The sequence below is a fragment of the Lissotriton vulgaris genome, chromosome 5 (genome assembly GCF_964263255.1).
Source record: "Lissotriton vulgaris chromosome 5, aLisVul1.2, whole genome shotgun sequence".
Classification (NCBI taxonomy): Eukaryota; Metazoa; Chordata; class Amphibia; order Caudata; family Salamandridae; genus Lissotriton; species Lissotriton vulgaris.
In genome coordinates, this window is record NC_141693.1 from 471,977,384 (window position 1) to 471,995,418 (window position 18,035).

An 18,035-nucleotide genomic window follows, 5' to 3' on the forward strand; every position below is an offset into this window, starting at 1 on the left:
ATGCATAGGTATTTTGCCTTTTTGGACCCCCTTTTTTTCTTTGCCCACCGCTAGACTGATCACCCTGAAACTTTCCAACAAGGAGCTGAGGTAGATTAACTTTATTCTGGAAAGTTTTGTGAAGATTGGTCAACCAGAGCCAAAGTTATAAGCAAACAAAAGAAAATGCTTAGACTATGGAAAAACAAACCTAACTAGAACTACCTAGTGGCGACTGCCTTTAGGTAATATATATTCATGCAAAGGTTACAGGGATGTTATAGTTGGGTTCAGATTTCACTTGTAGTTAGCCAGTGAAATTCAGCAGTTGCACTTACCTGAGCTAACTAACTTACGCCCCGGGGGGCGTGGCCACGACGGCGATCGGAATGGCTGCCTTTCCGTGAAGCTCCTCCACGCGGGCTCCTGACGGCGGCGGCCAAGATGTAAGCCGACATCCCAACTCCCCACATCTGTACGGATCCGAACACTGATGTCTCCCTGACCATCTGGGTGACTTTAAAGAACGCGGAGACGGCCTGAGGAGAGTGTACGGCGGAGGAGACTCGGGGCCTTCGGACCTCGGCGCCATCTTCTCTCACTGCGCCGGAACGCTGGTGAGTGCCGCGTGGGACCTGGTCGCTGGGCCTTCACCCCCCTAAATTCGTCGGCTGCGGTGGTTCCTGCGCGCCGCCTGTCCGATTCGGGCACCCAGAAGGGGGTTCCTGGTTCCCGATACGTTCGCGGCCCTTCGGCCTGCTGGGTGCCGGGACCGGGGCCTCGATTTTTGGGCCTGGGCCGGATGCTGGGCGGCGGGCGGGGACGCTCGCGGTGAGACGGCGGGGGTGTACGTGCTCGGGGGCCGAGCGACCGTGGGGTGCTGCTACGCGATTCTCGGCGGCCCTGCCTAGTAAACGCTCGTGGGACTATCGGACCCCTTCATTCCTCCTGCTCCACTCAACGGGAGAGGGCCGCTCCCCACCCCACCACATCCTGAGGGTGCAATCTACGCTTCGAACCATACATCGGACCCTGGGCCAGCAGTGTCTACCCCGGCCCTCACTCACCTGGCCCCACACTGACTGGTCGCTGAAACTCAACTGTTATTTCTGGCGCTTGGTACTGCTCTACCGCTCCCCCATTTTGCCGGAACACCCACACCACCACTCCCGGCACAGCTTCGCCTTGCTGGCGGCCGAGGCGATGGGGAAGAGGGATCCCAACCAGAGGAAGCTCAGCTTCGACAAAACTCCCCTCCTCTCCACTGATCCTCCGCCTGGTTCGGCAGCCGGGGCCTCCAGCGCTACGGACATGGGAGATGCGGCGGCTATGGTCGCCACCATGATGGGTGAAATGCGTGCAGGCTTTAAAGCGCTCGACACCAGCTTCGACAGCCTGGAACAGAAACTGGCGGAAATGGGGTCTAAGGTGCAGGCCCATGACAGAAGGCTCGATGTGGCTGAATCGCGAATATCAGACATCGAAGATGGCGCATCGAAATAGCTTAAGCGACTGGAGCGGGTCGAGAAAATTTTGAAAGACGTGGCCATTAAAAACGAAGATTTGGAAGCGCGCAGTAGACGAAATAACATTCGCATCCTTGGCGTGGCAGAAACAACGGCCACGGGCCAATTCGATGTTTTTGTCGAAACACTGTTGATCGAACTATTTGGCAGAGACACCTTTACCACAGGCTTTGTAGTTGAGCGTGCCCATCGGTCACTGGGGCCTAAACCTGGCCAACTACCAAGGCCCATCATCGCCAGGATCATGAACTTTAGAGACCGCAACGCTGTGCTGCGCGCAGCACGAGAGACTGGAGAAATACAGTGGCAAGGCAGCAGGCTGTCCTTCTTCCCCGACGTCACATTAACGGTACAGGAGGCACGTCGCAAATATAACTGAGTTAAATCCGCTCTCCGAAACTTAGGCCTTAAATACGGCATGCTGTACCCAGCTAGACTGAAGGTGGATGTGAATGCCAGGTTTCGCATTTTTGACTCTCCAGCCGAGGCCCAAGATTTCTGCCACAACAAGAAGCAGGGCTCAGCGGCAGCAACCGGTTCTCCTCCCAACTCTCCACCCCGAAACGACACTCAGTCCAGCGCTGACCTATTTACTGAAACTGGCCAGGGTTGACCACTCTGCATTGTCTCTATTTGCACCCTCGTCGATCTACAGCAGTTTTGATGTGGATCCACCCATGTTGTATGACTAGGTCCCCAGTTCGGTGACCGCCTGTTCGGTAGCCCGTATGGAGTGGCGTTGCCGCCCCCAATGGCGCGGGCCATGTTGTTACTATTTCCTGGGGTTTTATCCTTTCTTTATTTGCAATTTTATTGTTTCTTTGAATGGTTCTCACTTTTGTTATTTTGCATTATTGTTCAGCGATGGTCCGGGGATTGCCTCTCGTGGGATTCTGGGAGGCGGGTGGGGCTTGTTTTATTTTATTGGTCATGTAAGTATGACACTAGCAGCGCGTGTCGTTTGAGCAATCAGTCACATGCACACTTGCTACAGACTACATTGACAATGGAACTATGGCCAGGATAGGCCTACAGACTGGTCCCTCCAAACTAACCTTGATGTCTTGGAATGTCCGGGGCTTGAACACTACAAGGAAACGCAAACAGGTGCTGGCATATGCGGCGCGACATGGGGTGGACGTCCTCTTTTTGCAAGAAACTCATTTGATACAGCAGGACGTGGCATCGGTGGCTAGAGGGTGGGGGTCACACAGAGTGTTTTCCTGCTATAGTAGGTTTGCTAGAGGCTCTGCGATCCTTGTGCACAAGCGAGTCCCGTTTGTAATGACTTGCAGTAAAACGGATAGGGAGGGCAGATATGCACTTGTTATGGGTGTGTTGTTCGGGTACAGGATTGCATTGATGGGTGTGTATGGCCCGAATGTGGATAACCCTGCTTTTTTTCAGGATGTACAGTTGACGCTGCTTCACTCTGATATTGACTTGTTGGTTCTGGGTGGAGATTTCAACATATTGATGAACCCCGACAGAGACAGCACCTCCCCCTCTCCTGACTGCAAACCCAGGTCACGTGCTGTTTTGGCGGAAATTTGTTCCCATTTCTCTTTAGTGAACATAGAGACTAGATTGCACCACCACACTCCGGCATATACGCATCACTCGGGCTTTCATAACACCATCACCCGTATTGATTATTGGCTCCTGTCCCTGGGAGTCGCAGGTTGGGTTGTTGGACTTTCCATGCTGCCTCGCACCCTCTCAGACCACTCTCCCATTGTTCTGACCCTTGAAATCCCCAGATTGGGAGGCTACGAAAGACAGTGGCGATTCCCTGGTAGGGCTCTGTTGGACCAGACTTTCAAGGAGGACATACGAACTGCTATCGACGACTACTTTGACATTAATACTGGCTCTGTTACCTCCTGGTCCACGCTATGGGAGGGCTTTAAGGCCACATTACGTGGGGTCTGCATTACCAAAAGTGTGGGTTCCTTGCGGGAGATTCGCTCCACCCTGACCCGCATTGAGGCGTATATTCTTAAAGTGGAGAAAGAGGCCCTCGAGCATCCTTTGGCAGACCACGAGGCTAAACGCCTGGCATTGCTTTTAGAATTTAGAGATGCAGCGGACAGGGAGGTAAAGTTCATGGGCAAATACTACACAGCGCGACAATACGGTGAGGGCGATAGGCCAGACAAACTACTTGCGCAAATGCTTCGCCCACCACACCAACCTGCTTACATCACTGAAGTACTTGACAAACAGGGTGCACTGCAACACTCCACTCCAGAGATTTTCAACACCTTCCTGTCATATTACAAGACTCTCTACACTTCCACACTCACGGGGGATCACTGTCATCCGGGTTCCTACTTGAATGAAATCGCCATGGTATACTTGGAGAAAAACATGCAGGAGTTTTTAGCCATGCCCATTGAACCGGATTTCATAAATGAGGCGATCGATTCCTTGCGCAGCTCTTCTGCTCCCGGCCTTGACAGCTACACAGCCGACTTCTATAAAGAGTACAAAGAAGAACTAGTGCCTAAACTGATCGAAGTGTACGCAGAAGCATTGGAGTCGGGCATTCTTCCACCCACGCTCCGGTAAGCGGTTATTGTTCTACTTCCCAAACAGGGCCGTGACCCCTCGTTGTGCAGCTCATATAGACCCCTGTCCCTCTTGAACCTCGATTACAAAATTCTGGCCAAAGTCCTGGCAATTAGGCTGGCACTATTAGTGGAAACTATAATTTCACCGGCTCAGTCCGGTTTTGTACCTCACCGATCCACTTCTTTAAACCTTCGGACACTATTTTCGGTTTTACACAGGATAGACCCCTCCACACCGGCTGCAGCAGTGTTCCTGGACGCGGAGAAAGCGTTCAACACCCTGGAGTGGCCCTTTTTTCTATCTATTATGAGGAGAATGGGGATGCCTGCTATGTTTGTTGCGACGGTTGAGTTGCTGTACTCGGCTCCCACCACCCGCATACGACTCAACGGCACTATAACTGAAAACTTCGCACTCTCACGTTGCCCCCGGCAGGGCTGTCCCCTGTCCCCACTCCTGTTCATCATAGTGATGGACCCCCTGGTGCGGCATTTCCAGGAGAAACATCTACACCGTGGTCTCCAGTTTCGCACCGGTCCCCTGCTGATCTCGCTGTATGCCGATGACACAGTACTATATGTTCGCACTCCCCAGTTCAACCTTGAACCACTATTGACGGAGCTTTCCCGATTTGGCGAATATTCAGGCCTTAAAATAAATTGGCATGAGTCAGTAATTTTCCCGCTCACCCCCTCCACCGCACAGTGGACCTGCTCGTTCCCTTTGGAATGGTGCACGAACTCCGTGAAATATTTGGGAATACATGTTCACCTCGACACGGTTTCCATTGTCCAACTGAACTACGGTCGCGCCCTTGATTTTTTAGAAGACAATACGGAGCGCTGGATATTCCTCCCACTGTCTAAGGCTGGACGGATTGCCATCATTAAAATGATTGTACTTCCCAGGTTTTTAGGTCTCGTGACCTACAATGCGCGCAAGCGCATTGAGGGAGCGAGAATTCAAGTCCTCGAAATCCTCTTCAAACCAAGGGCTTCTTGCGCTGCGGTTTTCTTAGAGTTCAGGTGAATCACGTGAGCAAACAAGCACGCGCATTCACGGCCTGGGCTTCTCCTCCCCTAATTATTCATGGCCGGCCGCAGGCCGGCCGTACTTTCAGTTCACATCAAAGGGCTTCGCCCAGCGTGCGCTCTGCGGCTTCTCCTCCCCTATGCCTGTTTATCTGCATTCTTCTCTGCAAAGTGACCCTTTTCTTTCACCCGCAGCCTCCTCTCGCCCCTGCAACGCTCCTGCCTCCCCCCTCACCGTTTGTGACTGAACTACAGTGAACCTATGCCTTCTTGTTTTATTCTGCTTTCCCATTTGTTACTTGTTTACATGTTTTCTCTTTCCGATTGGCTGGGGCTGTTCAGCGAGCAATGCTTGTATATCAGAAAGCATTGAATTGCTTAACAAAGAACAAATGTGTGCGTCTCTCCATGCAGCACATATCGTGTTTTGAACATTGTTTACGTCTTGGGTTACAAAAAAAAGCAGAAAACTCCTTTTAAAATAAGTGTGCTGCAGAACTGCAAACTACTCGATGGATGACACCCACACGCTAACATGTTTTCGCACAGGGAGCTGTCAGCAGCCTACTTATCAGCTCCACTCCAAGAGGAGACCGGTGGGAATATAACATGTAGTATGCACTGATTCAAAATAAAAACTAGAGAAAATGCTTGTCTTACACAAAACAATACAGTAGCGGTGAAATACAGCTTGAACTCATGGCATGGGAGCGTCTCCGTGTCGCAATTATTATCACCCTGCCTTCTGGGAATTGTAGTTCATTGTTTCCCATTACACACATGGCATTAAACTGTCCTGTTGACTAATAAGTTGGGATGGCTGAGCACGACAAACATCAGAGGGCCACTTGGGAGCTATGAAGATGAATAACTTGTTTATATAAGGTCACTGTTTACTTTTTTCTCATTGTTTTACATAGCATAACCTTGACCATAAGGTATTGAGTATCAGAGCGCTTTACATGATCACCAGTTTTGTTACAGATGGACACATTTATTTTTTGTTAGGTACTCGGAGATTAAGTTTGCCCAGAATCACACAATGTTGAGCGTCGTTGCGGAGACTCGAACCTGGTTTCCCAGATTAGAGGTCGACTGCCCCGTTAGGCTATATCCTCTCCCTATGTTCCAATAAAATAATGATTATCGTAAAGCATCACTCTTTAGGGTGTTAAGATTCCGTTTAAAAACGAAAGAGCGAGAGACTGTGTGAGCAAGTGTACCTTCTCTGTGTATTTTTCTTTCCGCAAGCATAGTTCTACAGACACTGTCACACTGCTAGCCACTCACTACCTACCTGTGGGAGACATCCTAAAGCATGATACACAAGGGTCTGGCTGAAGACTGTGGCCCTTGCACAATTTGAAAGGCACTGGGCGAGAGGTGGTACACCACTGGGGAAACGGTGCATGGATTTAGGCAGCGAGCGGCCACGGAGTGCTAAACCTGGATGCTCAAGAGGCATTGGCGGCGGCGCCTCCTCCCGACTCTTCCACCAGCTTCAGTGGCGCAGCGAGGTCACCTGAAGGCACAGAGCAACAGAGATCCAGACATACTGACAGTGATCGCACTCGCCAAAGCACACACATGCTTTCCAAAGCGTCTTAAACAAGCAATGAAGTGCGTGCAAACAAGCAACATAGGTGCGTGTGTAGCAGCTACACAGCTTCATTCACCTCAAGGCACAAACTCTGAGTGTCGGCGTCAGATCTCTGTGCCTTCCAAAAATAAAACTCTAAAGTATCCTCAGGATAACAGTCTTAAATTAATTAGTGGAAAGAAACAAAGAGCAAAGAGAATTATGTTTTAAACAAAAAATGTTGTACTAGAGAAACAAATTGATTACGGGAGATAGATACAAACAAATCAATTGTAGCATAAAATCATGAACAAAGATGGGCAAAATTCACTCTATAGTTCATGACTCAAAACATCAACTCCTAATTAATGAGGAAAAAGAACCCAAATTAATCAATAAAAAGTGGTTGTAAATTTGTGTTTGCAAAACAACATTAAAGGAGATGATGAACTGTTGACGTTTCGGTCTTGGCTGCAGGCGTCAAAAAGACCATCAGGACGATGTTTATTCACTGAAAAAGGACTCCCTTCGAGTATAGGAGTCTTAGAACCCCCCTCGTGAGTCTGCAGTGAGTTTGGTTGACAGCAATTGAAAATACTTGACAATAAGGAGATGCAAACCTCAGTAGGTCATAGTAGGGAAAACTACTGTATGCATGAATCGGGGTTGTAGAGCGATTGTATTCTAAAGGCAGCTCGGTCGGCAAACAGAGTATCCTGACCCGTTCATCTGTTCTCATCACCTCACACGTATGGGACGTAACTAGAATTGAGGAATCCATCCCATGTGTGAAGAGATTTGGGGAACTTTTGATCTTGTTTGACTGTAAAGGTCTTTCTTCAATTATATTTTGATTGTGCTATTGTCACACCACCTTTACCCAGTCCCCCACCTATCCAATCACCCCCATCTTACCCAATTTACCCTTTCTTTCCCCTCACTGAGAGCACGCTCAATTTTATTAGTATACAGACAACTTTGACTAACAAGAGTTATGTTTGTATTTTGTTGACTTAATATTGTGAGTAATACTTTTGGAGCTATATAATTGATTTTGAGTCTCCATTTTCTCTATGCTCATTAAATTCATAGTTTGCAAAAGTTATATGATGACTATGCGATTAATTTTTGCTATTTCATTAATTATTTGAATGTTTGGAAGTCATTTCATACCTGAGTGATTAAACACTGACCCTTTTTCCAATGTACTTAACCAATGACCCAGGTCAGGCAGTTTCAGGGTAGACCCCGTTGAAACTCAACATGAAACAATGTTGATCTGTCACTCTGCACAATATCAATAACCGACAATATTGTTCTAAATACGAGATGACAACGTATTAATACTATTATCAACAACAGCTAGCACTTTTTCCAGATTATCTTGGTCAATTTGTTTTAAACGTGCAGCAACTTCCATATGGGATTATTTCCCTATAGCGTTATGAGTTGCATATATGAACCAATAGCGTTGTTGTAAGAGCGAAGTAGTGACAGCCATACCTTCATGAGTGCCTACAATCAAAGAATGTCTGCATTCTATCACAAGAACACCAACTACAGGAATAGTTACAAATGTAACATTTTGATCATTTAAGTCATAAGAATATTTTGAAGAAAGCCCTTTGGTAAAGTGGTGCTTTTAAATCCATTCATGGCAGCCAAGATATTATCAATACGAGTCTTTGAGTGAGTTACTGCTGTTATTTTAGCTGTGGCTACTGCAGATTTGGCCGCTTTATCAGCCAGAGAATTTCCTACAGCTTGTATTCCCACATGTTGATGACTCAATGTATGTACAACATGAGCTAGTGGCAACTTATCTTTAAAATTTGCCATGTTAACCCAAAGCAGATAGTGCTTTATTGTACTACCCTTGGAATCCTTAAAATCATTTTGTTGCCAAAAATGCAAGTTGTCATTAAAGGACTGTACACGGTAATACGAATCACACAAAAGGGTTAGGAATTCAGGATCCGTATTTTCGAGTGCAAGAAGCAAAGCCTTCAATTCACTGACTGCACAGTACAGTCTCCTAGAGATTGCATGCAAGTTATGTGCAGAATATAGCTTAGAACCTGTAGCTGGTTGAGCAGAACCATCAGTATAAATGACGGATCGATATTTATCAAGAGGCCAAATCAAAGAAGGCAAAGTATAAACGTGTTCATATTGCAAAAAAATTCTTGTGTTTTCAAAGAAGGGTCAAAGACTAAGTCACATCTATGGCTGTCAAGGACGTAACCCAATGTATCCATTGGGGATGGAGGGCTTTTGCGTAAGGGATGCTGGATTTTGTGACCACCTCTGAGGCAGGCAGAGGAGATACGACAATAATGCATTTCCCTTGAGCAAGTGGCCTTTCCTTAAGTGTGGCCATCTGTACTACAGTTGGAATTTTCTCAGTAGAAGCAAAATGCATTTCCACTGATTGAGATGGGATTTACATGCAATGGGTACCGATTCACCTTGATTAATGGTTACATATGTAAATCCAATTCCACCCAGCAAACCCGGATAGCCAAGTTAGTGGTATTAACCCATGTATGGAGGCGCTGTGCTTCAAGTAGATCAGATTGTAAAGATCTGAACGGGGCAGTTTGTTCCGATGTCCAGGAGGAAGTGAAAAAATCAGACCATATTAAGGCATAAAGAGGTTTAATACGTTTTGCATAATCGGGTATGTAGGTCTTGCCAACATTTTTAAATACCTGCAGAGTACTCTGAGTCTGAAAATGAGTACACTTCTCGAGAAAATGAGGGGCAAGACTTTTACCCTCATTTGTAAGTTCATTTCCCAGGAAGAGGACATTGAAAAATTCTATGAAAGACTTTTTGAAGTTAAACCTTTAGCCAAGTTCAGCAAATAATGAAATAATGCAAGCTACTCCTGCCAAATGGGGGTTTAATTCATCATCAGTTAGGTAGATATTATCAACTTAGGAAAGCGCATCAGCCTATGCTTTTCGGCCGTAGCCGTCCACAGGGAGATTGATATATATATATATATATATATATATATATATCAATCAATCTATCAATCGTAGCAACTCCTGTTTCCTCGGCGATTCCACACCAAACAGAAAGAAGGACCCCAAAGCAGCAGATGAGTTCTCAGTGGGAAGATTTATTTGCTCTCAAAAAATGGTATTCCAGGCATGACGCGTTTCGGTTAACCAGTAACCTTGATCACATAGCGACACTGCAGCTTGTTACATTCTTAAATACTAATTTTTTCAAACATTTCAGTCATGTGATGACAAACAGTGAAAAAATACTTCTGTTGACGTTATGTCCTTATATATCAATAGCGACCAGCTTAAACATTGGATAGGTTCTGGTTTATGATGTTATATACATATTACTGTATAAATGCATTATATAACAATGTGCAACATTGCGCAATAAATAACTAAAAACTATATGTATTGAGACTTAATTCTCGTTTTCATTATTTTTGCAGCATTATATTTAAGCGCAGTATTCCTTTGTATATAATGAAAAAATATATATATATATATTGAAACGCACCCTTTTATCATCAAAAAACAGGTTCCAACACAAACTGGCTCACTTTGATTGGCTTTATTGTGCCTGCATCCAACACCCCCATTGGGGGGGTGGGGTCGGGGTCATAGGTCCAGGCCCCCATCCCCTTGGCTGTTTTTTTCTGTAAATTAAAGGGGAGGGGGTGCTGCTCCCCTCTCTGAACCATTATTGGTCCCAGAGACAACATTCACAGGGTCACATATTTAAATAAAGGGAAGGTGGGCCATGTGCCCCCCTCTCCAAGCCTTGTTAGGCCCTGGGACCCCATCCCACCAGGGCCTTGGGGGTCAGGTTATCCCTTCACGGCCACCATATGTTTTTTTTGGGGTCTTTTTAGAACTTCAGGACAGGTGACTAAGTCCCAGAGTCCTGTAATGGCTGCCAGCAACATTTTACTCATGTTGCTACCAGCCATTCACAGTGCTGTGATTCCAGCAGGAGCGAGATGGCCCAAGGGAAATAAAGCTTCCTGGGTCAATCGGAACGCTCCATTTTTAATTTGGCACACTCGCAAGAGCCTCGGAGACTCCCTTGCAAGCCCAACCGTTCAGATATATTTCTTTTACTCTTATCTTAAAAAATCCTTTACGGATTTAGACTAAATCACAAAAATCATCTGCGGACTAAGATATAGCTTCCTGCAGAATTTGATGTAACTCTGTTCAGCAGTTTTTGCTTTAGCCAGTCTATCAAATGCATAGGTATTTTGCCTTTTTGGACCCCCTTTTTTTTCTTTGCCCACCGCTAGACTGATCACCCTGAAACTTTCCAACAAGGAGCTGAGGTAGATTAACTTTATTCTGGAAAGTTTTGTGAAGATTGGTCAACCAGAGCCAAAGTTATAAGCAAACAAAAGAAAATGCTTAGACTATGGAAAAACAAACCTAACTAGAACTACCTAGTGGCGACTGCCTTTAGGTAATATATATTCATGCAAAGGTTACAGGGATGTTATAGTTGGGTTCAGATTTCACTTGTAGTTAGCCAGTGAAATTCAGCAGTTGCACTTACCTGAGCTAACTAACTTACGCCCCGGGGGGCGTGGCCACGACGGCGATCGGAATGGCTGCCTTTCCGTGAAGCTCCTCCACGCGGGCTCCTGACGGCGGCGGCCAAGATGTAAGCCGACATCCCAACTCCCCACATCTGTACGGATCCGAACACTGATGTCTCCCTGACCATCTGGGTGACTTTAAAGAACGCGGAGACGGCCTGAGGAGAGTGTACGGCGGAGGAGACTCGGGGCCTTCGGACCTCGGCGCCATCTTCTCTCACTGCGCCGGAACGCTGGTGAGTGCCGCGTGGGACCTGGTCGCTGGGCCTTCACCCCCCTAAATTCGTCGGCTGCGGTGGTTCCTGCGCGCCGCCTGTCCGATTCGGGCACCCAGAAGGGGGTTCCTGGTTCCCGATACGTTTGCGGCCCTTCGGCCTGCTGGGTGCCGGGACCGGGGCCTCGATTTTTGGGCCTGGGCCGGATGCTGGGCGGTGGGCGGGGACGCTCGCGGTGAGACGGCGGGGGTGTACGTGCTCGGGGGCCGAGCGACCGTGGGGTGCTGCTACGCGATTCTCGGCGGCCCTGCCTAGTAAACGCTCGTGGGACTATCGGACCCCTTCATTCCTCCTGCTCCACTCAACGGGAGAGGGCCGCTCCCCACCCCACCACATCCTGAGGGTGCAATCTACGCTTCGAACCATACATCGGACCCTGGGCCAGCAGTGTCTACCCCGGCCCTCACTCACCTGGCCCCACACTGACTGGTCGCTGAAACTCAACTGTTATTTCTGGCGCTTGGTACTGCTCTACCGCTCCCCCATTTTGCCGGAACACCCACACCACCACTCCCGGCACAGCTTCGCCTTGCTGGCGGCCGAGGCGATGGGGAAGAGGGATCCCAACCAGAGGAAGCTCAGCTTCGACAAAACTCCCCTCCTCTCCACTGATCCTCCGCCTGGTTCGGCAGCCGGGGCCTCCAGCGCTACGGACATGGGAGATGCGGCGGCTATGGTCGCCACCATGATGGGTGAAATGCGTGCAGGCTTTAAAGCGCTCGACACCAGCTTCGACAGCCTGGAACAGAAACTGGCGGAAATGGGGTCTAAGGTGCAGGCCCATGACAGAAGGCTCGATGTGGCTGAATCGCGAATATCAGACATCGAAGATGGCGCATCGAAATAGCTTAAGCGACTGGAGCGGGTCGAGAAAATTTTGAAAGACGTGGCCATTAAAAACGAAGATTTGGAAGCGCGCAGTAGACGAAATAACATTCGCATCCTTGGCGTGGCAGAAACAACGGCCACGGGCCAATTCGATGTTTTTGTCGAAACACTGTTGATCGAACTATTTGGCAGAGACACCTTTACCACAGGCTTTGTAGTTGAGCGTGCCCATCGGTCACTGGGGCCTAAACCTGGCCAACTACCAAGGCCCATCATCGCCAGGATCATGAACTTTAGAGACCGCAACGCTGTGCTGCGCGCAGCACGAGAGACTGGAGAAATACAGTGGCAAGGCAGCAGGCTGTCCTTCTTCCCCGACGTCACATTAACGGTACAGGAGGCACGTCGCAAATATAACTGAGTTAAATCCGCTCTCCGAAACTTAGGCCTTAAATACGGCATGCTGTACCCAGCTAGACTGAAGGTGGATGTGAATGCCAGGTTTCGCATTTTTGACTCTCCAGCCGAGGCCCAAGATTTCTGCCACAACAAGAAGCAGGGCTCAGCGGCAGCAACCGGTTCTCCTCCCAACTCTCCACCCCGAAACGACACTCAGTCCAGCGCTGACCTATTTACTGAAACTGGCCAGGGTTGACCACTCTGCATTGTCTCTATTTGCACCCTCGTCGATCTACAGCAGTTTTGATGTGGATCCACCCATGTTGTATGACTAGGTCCCCAGTTCGGTGACCGCCTGTTCGGTAGCCCGTATGGAGTGGCGTTGCCGCCCCCAATGGCGCGGGCCATGTTGTTACTATTTCCTGGGGTTTTATCCTTTCTTTATTTGCAATTTTATTGTTTCTTTGAATGGTTCTCACTTTTGTTATTTTGCATTATTGTTCAGCGATGGTCCGGGGATTGCCTCTCGTGGGATTCTGGGAGGCGGGTGGGGGGTGGGGCTTGTTTTATTTTATTGGTCATGTAAGTATGACACTAGCAGCGCGTGTCGTTTGAGCAATCAGTCACATGCACACTTGCTACAGACTACATTGACAATGGAACTATGGCCAGGATAGGCCTACAGACTGGTCCCTCCAAACTAACCTTGATGTCTTGGAATGTCCGGGGCTTGAACACTACAAGGAAACGCAAACAGGTGCTGGCATATGCGGCGCGACATGGGGTGGACGTCCTCTTTTTGCAAGAAACTCATTTGATACAGCAGGACGTGGCATCGGTGGCTAGAGGGTGGGGGTCACACAGAGTGTTTTCCTGCTATAGTAGGTTTGCTAGAGGCTCTGCGATCCTTGTGCACAAGCGAGTCCCGTTTGTAATGACTTGCAGTAAAACGGATAGGGAGGGCAGATATGCACTTGTTATGGGTGTGTTGTTCGGGTACAGGATTGCATTGATGGGTGTGTATGGCCCGAATGTGGATAACCCTGCTTTTTTTCAGGATGTACAGTTGACGCTGCTTCACTCTGATATTGACTTGTTGGTTCTGGGTGGAGATTTCAACATATTGATGAACCCCGACAGAGACAGCACCTCCCCCTCTCCTGACTGCAAACCCAGGTCACGTGCTGTTTTGGCGGAAATTTGTTCCCATTTCTCTTTAGTGAACATAGAGACTAGATTGCACCACCACACTCCGGCATATACGCATCACTCGGGCTTTCATAACACCATCACCCGTATTGATTATTGGCTCCTGTCCCCGGGAGTCGCAGGTTGGGTTGTTGGACTTTCCATGCTGCCTCGCACCCTCTCAGACCACTCTCCCATTGTTCTGACCCTTGAAATCCCCAGATTGGGAGGCTACGAAAGACAGTGGCGATTCCCTGGTAGGGCTCTGTTGGACCAGACTTTCAAGGAGGACATACGAACTGCTATCGACGACTACTTTGACATTAATACTGGCTCTGTTACCTCCTGGTCCACGCTATGGGAGGGCTTTAAGGCCACATTACGTGGGGTCTGCATTACCAAAAGTGTGGGTTCCTTGCGGGAGATTCGCTCCACCCTGACCCGCATTGAGGCGTATATTCTTAAAGTGGAGAAAGAGGCCCTCGAGCATCCTTTGGCAGACCACGAGGCTAAACGCCTGGCATTGCTTTTAGAATTTAGAGATGCAGCGGACAGGGAGGTAAAGTTCATGGGCAAATACTACACAGCGCGACAATACGGTGAGGGCGATAGGCCAGACAAACTACTTGCGCAAATGCTTCGCCCACCACACCAACCTGCTTACATCACTGAAGTACTTGACAAACAGGGTGCACTGCAACACTCCACTCCAGAGATTTTCAACACCTTCCTGTCATATTACAAGACTCTCTACACTTCCACACTCACGGGGGATCACTGTCATCCGGGTTCCTACTTGAATGAAATCGCCATGGTATACTTGGAGAAAAACATGCAGGAGTTTTTAGCCATGCCCATTGAACCGGATTTCATAAATGAGGCGATCGATTCCTTGCGCAGCTCTTCTGCTCCCGGCCTTGACAGCTACACAGCCGACTTCTATAAAGAGTACAAAGAAGAACTAGTGCCTAAACTGATCGAAGTGTACGCAGAAGCATTGGAGTCGGGCATTCTTCCACCCACGCTCCGGTAAGCGGTTATTGTTCTACTTCCCAAACAGGGCCGTGACCCCTCGTTGTGCAGCTCATATAGACCCCTGTCCCTCTTGAACCTCGATTACAAAATTCTGGCCAAAGTCCTGGCAATTAGGCTGGCACTATTAGTGGAAACTATAATTTCACCGGCTCAGTCCGGTTTCGTACCTCACCGATGCACTTCTTTAAACCTTCGGACACTATTTTCGGTTTTACACAGGATAGACCCCTCCACACCGGCTGCAGCAGTGTTCCTGGACGCGGAGAAAGCGTTCAACACCCTGGAGTGGCCCTTTTTTCTATCTATTATGAGGAGAATGGGGATGCCTGCTATGTTTGTTGCGACGGTTGAGTTGCTGTACTCGGCTCCCACCACCCGCATACGACTCAACGGCACTATAACTGAAAACTTCGCACTCTCACGTGGCACCCGGCAGGGCTGTCCCCTGTCCCCACTCCTGTTCATCATAGTGATGGACCCCCTGGTGCGGCATTTCCAGGAGAAACATCTACACCGTGGTCTCCAGTTTCGCACCGGTCCCCTGCTGATCTCGCTGTATGCCGATGACACAGTACTATATGTTCGCACTCCCCAGTTCAACCTTGAACCACTATTGACGGAGCTTTCCCGATTTGGCGAATATTCAGGCCTTAAAATAAATTGGCATGAGTCAGTAATTTTCCCGCTCACCCCCTCCACCGCACAGTGGACCTGCTCGTTCCCTTTGGAATGGTGCACGAACTCCGTGAAATATTTGGGAATACATGTTCACCTCGACACGGTTTCCATTGTCCAACTGAACTACGGTCGCGCCCTTGATTTTTTAGAAGACAATACGGAGCGCTGGATATTCCTCCCACTGTCTAAGGCTGGACGGATTGCCATCATTAAAATGATTGTACTTCCCAGGTTTTTAGGTCTCGTGACCTACAATGCGCGCAAGCGCATTGAGGGAGCGAGAATTCAAGTCCTCAAAACAATACAGTAGGGGTGAAATACAGCTTGAACTCATGGCATGGGAGCGTCTCCGTGTCGCAATTATTATCACCCTGCCTTCTGGGAATTGTAGTTCATTGTTTCCCATTACACACATGGCATTAAACTGTCCTGTTGACTAATAAGTTGGGATGGCTGAGCACGACAAACATCAGAGGGCCACTTGGGAGCTATGAAGATGAATAACTTGTTTATATAAGGTCACTGTTTACTTTTTTCTCATTGTTTTACATAGCATAACCTTGACCATAAGGTATTGAGTATCAGAGCGCTTTACATGATCACCAGTTTTGTTACAGATGGACACATTTATTTTTTGTTAGGTACTCGGAGATTAAGTTTGCCCAGAATCACACAATGTTGAGCGTCGTTGCGGAGACTCAAACCTGGTTTCCCAGATTAGAGGTCGACTGCCCCGTTAGGCTATATCCTCTCCCTATGTTCCAATAAAATAATGATTATCGTAAAGCATCACTCTTTAGGGTGTTAAGATTCCGTTTAAAAACGAAAGAGCGAGAGACTGTGTGAGCAAGTGTACCTTCTCTGTGTATTTTTCTTTCCGCAAGCATAGTTCTACAGACACTGTCACACTGCTAGCCACTCACTACCTACCTGTGGGAGACATCCTAAAGCATGATACACAAGGGTCTGGCTGAAGACTGTGGCCCTTGCACAATTTGAAAGGCACTGGGCGAGAGGTGGTACACCACTGGGGAAACGGTGCATGGATTTAGGCAGCGAGCGGCCACGGAGTGCTAAACCTGGATGCTCAAGAGGCATTGGCGGCGGCGCCTCCTCCCGACTCTTCCACCAGCTTCAGTGGCGCAGCGAGGTCACCTGAAGGCACAGAGCAACAGAGATCCAGACATACTGACAGTGATCGCACTCGCCAAAGCACACACATGCTTTCCAAAGCGTCTTAAACAAGCAATGAAGTGCGTGCAAACAAGCAACATAGGTGCGTGTGCAGCAGCTACACAGCTTCATTCACCTCAAGGCACAAACTCTGAGTGTCGGCGTCAGATCTCTGTGCCTTCCAAAAATAAAACTCTAAAGTATCCTCAGGATAACAGTCTTAAATTAATTAGTGGAAAGAAACAAAGAGCAAAGAGAATTATGTTTTAAACAAAAAATGTTGTACTAGAGAAACAAATTGATTACGGGAGATAGATACAAACAAATCAATTGTAGCATAAAATCATGAACAAAGATGGGCAAAATTCACTCTATAGTTCATGACTCAAAACATCAACTCCTAATTAATGAGGAAAAAGAACCCAAATTAATCAATAAAAAGTGGTTGTAAATTTGTGTTTGCAAAACAACATTAAAGGAGATGATGAACTGTTGACGTTTCGGTCTTGGCTGCAGGCGTCAAAAAGACCATCAGGACGATGTTTATTCAAGTGCTGAAAAAGGACTCCCTTAGAGTATAGGAGTTTAGACCACCTCCGTGAGTCTGCAGGAGTTTGGTTGACAGCAATTGAAATACTTGACAATAAGGAGATGCAAACCTCAGTAGGTCATAGTAGGGAAAACTACTGTATGCATGAATCGGGGTTGTAGAGCGATTGTATTCTAAAGGCAGCTCGGTCGGCAAACAGAGTATCCTGACCCGTTCATCTGTTCTCATCACCTCACACGTATGGGACGTAACTAGAATTGAGGAATCCATCCCATGTGTGAAGAGATTTGGGGAACTTTTGATCTTGTTTGACTGTAAAGGTCTTTCTTCAATTATATTTTGATTGTGCTATTGTCACACCACCTTTACCCAGTCCCCCACCTATCCAATCACCCCCATCTTACCCAATTTACCCTTTCTTTCCCCTCACTGAGAGCACGCTCAATTTTATTAGTATACAGACAACTTTGACTAACAAGAGTTATGTTTGTATTTTGTTGACTTAATATTGTGAGTAATACTTTTGGAGCTATATAATTGATTTTGAGTCTCCATTTTCTCTATGCTCATTAAATTCATAGTTTGCAAAAGTTATATGATGACTATGCGATTAATTT